Source organism: Portunus trituberculatus, chromosome 27, assembly GCF_017591435.1.
Source record: "Portunus trituberculatus isolate SZX2019 chromosome 27, ASM1759143v1, whole genome shotgun sequence".
In the NCBI taxonomy this organism is placed as follows: domain Eukaryota; kingdom Metazoa; phylum Arthropoda; class Malacostraca; order Decapoda; family Portunidae; genus Portunus; species Portunus trituberculatus.
In genome coordinates this window covers 7078650-7083300 of record NC_059281.1, presented here as the reverse complement: position 1 = coordinate 7083300, position 4651 = coordinate 7078650, and the positions used below count along the sequence as shown (strand labels likewise).

The following is a 4651-nucleotide window of genomic DNA, read 5'->3' as shown; positions in this document are numbered from 1 at the left end:
CACATCTGTTTGCATTTTATCACCTAAACATAGGAGGAGTAAGAGGAGGAGGAGGTAGAAGAGGAGAAGGAGGAGAAGGATGCTTGTTATAGTTTTTTTACATCCTCAGCTGCAAAAAAATATCTTCTATATATTTCTATTAAACTTTTATAAAGAAATGAATTCAATATCAATGATATCCTGCCCTCATCACTCGTCTCTCCTAGAGTTGTCTTCATCTTTTTTTCTCCATTCGCCTTCTGTCTTTTCTTCCCTACATGATGGAAACTTGCACTTATGTAAAGCATTGTTATCTTCCTCCTCTATTTTCTTTTACATACATTTATTATTATTCTCTCTCTCTCTCTCTCTCTCTCTCTCTCTCTCTCTCTCTCTCTCTCTCTCTCTCTCATTAAGGAAATCTATCCTGATCGATGGTTGGTTGACTTAGGAAAAGGAGAGGTAGAGAATGATAATGATACATAAAACCTAAACCGCTCTCAGACATGAAAGAAGAGAATGAACACCACTCAAAAAGGGAAAGAATAAAGTATTCAATTCAAGGAAGTAAATGTTTCTCTTCCCAATATAATCATTTCTTTTCTAACATCATCCCTTATTACAAGATTCTCCTTCTTATAGAGTTTAAAGGATCATAACAGGTTTTAAAGAATTCACAAGCTGTTCTCATGTCTTTTGTTAGCCGTACGGTCCATCAGGAATTAAACAACTCACGAGGATAAACCACAGTAAATATTATTTGACGATATTTTTAATCGTGCAGGACATTGTTATTATTTTTTTTCCATCGTATAGGACATAATAATTATTTTTTCCCATCGTGCAGGACATAATTAATGCTTATCAATGTCTCAAAAACCCAATTCCTCCATCTGCCTACTCTGCTCAATCGACTACCTCCTCTTCCTCAAGAACACTCACTTGTGCCCTACTGTGCCTATACTAAGTATCCTCGGTGTGTCCTTTATTCCTTTTCTTGTAACCTAACAATGAAGCTTCTCATCTCGGCTTTTGCTAAAATGTTGTCTGTTAATTTTTTTTAACTGCAAGATGGTAACTCCGTACAGGGGTGTCACTCTTTCCCCTCAGTGCATGAAGAGGTTTATCATGTGATATCATTGAGGCTCATTAATTGCCAGATCACTAAACTGTCTCGGGCAAACATAAAAAAAAAAATATCAACCAATAACACACTGAGCCAACGCTCCCTATAACTGCAGGAACCACCACATGAAATGCTCCACCTAACTATTCAATCCTTTACCAATGTAGTGAGATCCGCCCCTGAGATACGGCAGCACCTCACAGGACGCCCACTGTAACACATTCATCCTGTTCCTAAAAAAGGTGACTGTTCTAATCCCTCAAATTACCGCCCTATAGGTTTAATTTCTTGCTTGTCTAAAGTTTATGAATCTATCCTCAAAAGGAAGATTCTCAAACATTTGCCACTTCACAACCTCTCTGACGCTAATATGGCGTCAGAGAGGTAATCGTCTGACTTTCCTTGCTGGGTCTTGGTCATCCTCATTTAGAGATTTCAGTGAAACTTTTGCTGTCTCGTTAGACATAATAAAGGCTTTTGATAGAGTCTGGTATAAAACTTTGGTTTCCAAACTGCCCTCTTGCGGTCTCCATCCTTCTTTCTGCAACTTTATCTCAAGTTTCCTTTCCGTCAGTTCTATTGTAACCGTGGTAGACGGCCACTGTTCTCCTAAATCTATTAACAGTGGTGATTCTCATGACTCTGTGCTGTCACCCACTCTCTTTCTGCTATTCATTATTGATCTTCTTAACCAAACTATCTGCCCTATCCCCTCCAATGCTGATGATATCACCCTATATCTTTCCATATCTTTTCAAAAACGACCAGTCCTTTAGGAAGTCATCAGATTACGCAGGGATGCCTGAGAACACCAAACTTTTGATCTTTCTAAGATTTCTGATTGGGGCAGAGAAAACTTAGTAGTGATCAATGCCTCAAAAACTCAATTAATCCATTTATCAACTCCACACTTGACCTTCCTTGCTTGTCAATTCTACGGATTGCCTGCACTTACTTTCTTTGCGGTGGAGAGAATGATGAAGATAACATATGATTAATGAGCGTAGAGGGGCGGAAGTAAGGAGGACGAGGCGGTGTGTGACAACTGAGGCAGTGTATATAAGGTTTGCTGAGCAGCTTCACCGGCAGAGTTCTCACTCGTCTCCACTTCTCTACACAACCAAACATGGTGAGTTGTAAAAACACTGCTTGCTTTGTTTCTTTGCAGTTATCTCTTTGTCGCGCTTTTGTCCCTATTTGACCGTCATTTTTCTACTATCTCTGCCTCTCTTATCATGTTATTTCTTATTTTTACTTTTGTTGATTAGTTATTATTTAGTCTTGATCTACTTTTCTTCAGATACGCTCTCACTTTCATTTAATCTATTTATCTATCTGTCTATGTATCTCTTTCTCTTCTGAAAATACAACACGTAGGATTAACTTCCTTCAAAGAAAGAGAAGGCAAAACACAGCACAACGCTGTCAATGGGCCTGACCGGGATTTGAACCCGGGACCTCTCGCACCCTAAGCGAGAATCATACCCCTAGACCATCAGGCCGTCGGGAAGAACACCTGCTAGTAGTAGATCCAGAAGAGGTAGAAGTAGAGAGAGAAGTAGTAGTAGTAGTAGTAGTAGTAGTAGTAGTAGTAGTAGTAGTAGTAGTAGTAGTAGTAGTAGTAGTAGTAGTAGTAGTAGTAGTAGTAGTAGTAGTAGTAGTAGTAGTAGTGATATTAGAAGTATTAGTAGTAGTAATGTTCTTATTGTTGCTGCAGCAACAGTAACCAATCTAACACCACCTCTCCCCCTCCACCCACACAACAGAGGGTTCTGTTGGCCTGTGCTGGCGTGGCACTGCTGCTGGGCGTGTGCTGTGGGGCGCCTGACGTGTCCTCCCACTCCACCTTCAACAGAGGTAACGGAAGGAACGGCCAACGAAGAAACGGAGGCAGTTATGTAGGGAACGGAGGAAACAACGGCCTTGGCAGCAACGGAGGAAACAACGGCTATGGCAGCAACGGAGGAAACAACGGTTATGGCAGCAACGGAGGAAACAACGGCTATGGCAGCAACGGAGGAAACAACGGCTATGGCAGCAACGGAGGAAACAACGGCTATGGCAGCAACGGAGGAAACAACGGCTATGGCAGCAACGGAGGAAACAACGGCTATGGCAGCAACGGAGGAAACAACGGCTATGGAGGCAACGGAGGAAACAACGGCTATGGAAGCAACGGAGGAAACAACGGCTATGGCAGCAACGGAGGAAACAACGGCTATGGAGGCAACGGAGGAAACAATGGTTTTGGCAGCAACGGACAAAATGGAGGCAACGGCGCTTACGGTGGTAACAACGGTCGCACCTACAGCGGCTGAACCAAAGGTCCCCAGATGACAAACGCAAGACAGGATGATGAAAGGGAACAACTATTGTGAACCTAATACCTCTCTCTCTCTCTCTCTCTCTCTCTCTCTCTCTCTCTCTCTCTCTCTCTCTCTCTCTCTCTCTCTCTCTCTCTCTCTCTCTTCCTTCCTTCTTGCATGTTTGTCTGTGTGTACGTTTCTGCGTGTGTACCTTGGTCACCGTGTAAACATTTTTCATGCAAAGATGAGTCAATATTAAAACGATCAACAGAAGTGTCTGTTTGTATACATCCCTTTATTCACCTTTGTCACCTTTACTCAGGTACAATTTTTCGGAACTCAATAATTATTTCAAGGGAATCTATCCTGATCGATGGTTGGTTGACATGGGAAAAGGAAAGGCAAGGAATAATAATGATTCATAAAATCTAAACCACTCTCAGATATGAAAGACAAAAAAATTAAAATAAATAAATAATAAATAAAAAATAATAAAAGTGTTCAATTCAAGGACGTGAATGTTTCTCTTCCAAAATAAAAACATTTCTATTCTAACATCATTCATATTTTCACCTTTTTCAGAATTTAAAGGATCGTAACAGGTTTTAAAGGATCCACAAGCCTTTCACATGTGTTTCAGAAGAATCATAGCTTCGCAGGTTAGTTATTCCTATGCTGCAGAAAGCACCACGGACTTTCTGTCTTTTGTTAGCCGTACGGTCCATCAGAATTAAACAACTCACGAGGAAAAGCCAAATTAATATTACTTTGACCAGATATTTTCCATCGCATAATAATTTATATATATATATATATATATATATATATATATATATATATATATATATATATATATATATATATAAAACGCGATTCCTCCATCTGCCTATTCTGCTAAATCTTCTGCCCTCTCTTCCTAAATGACCCACACTAGTGCCATTCCATACTGAGCATCCTCGGTGTGTCCTTTACTAGTAATTTGAAAATGAAGCCACTCATCTCGGCTTTTGCTAAAAGGTTTTCTATGAACATAAGTGTTATGAATTGTCTGTTAAATTTTCTTTACCATGGAGATGGTAACTCTGTACAGGGGAGTCACACTTCACCCTCAGTACATGAAAAGGTTTATCACGTGATATCATTGAGGCTCAAATAATAACAATAATAATAATAAACGGTTTATTAGTTAGGCAATGTAAAAAATTACACTAAAAAAGTAACGGGAGGGGGGACATTACCA

At 40.1% G+C, this 4651-nt stretch overlaps 1 long non-coding RNA gene and 1 other non-coding gene across 3 annotated transcripts in view; one reads left to right on the top strand and one right to left on the bottom strand.

Annotated features, from left to right (window-relative positions):
* LOC123509614 overlaps window positions 1–2 on the top strand; it is a 2281-nt gene extending 2279 nt beyond the window's left edge. For both annotated transcript variants that reach the window (XR_006676238.1, XR_006676239.1), the window contains exon 5: window positions 1–2. This exon is cut by the window's left edge and continues 298 nt beyond it. This is a non-coding gene — a long non-coding RNA (uncharacterized LOC123509614).
* A 2533-nt stretch (window positions 3–2535) lies between these two features.
* Trnap-agg lies at window positions 2536–2607 on the bottom strand. The gene has a single exon. It is a non-coding gene; the product is annotated as a tRNA-Pro (tRNA).
* Between the last annotated feature and the right edge of the window lie 2044 nt (window positions 2608–4651).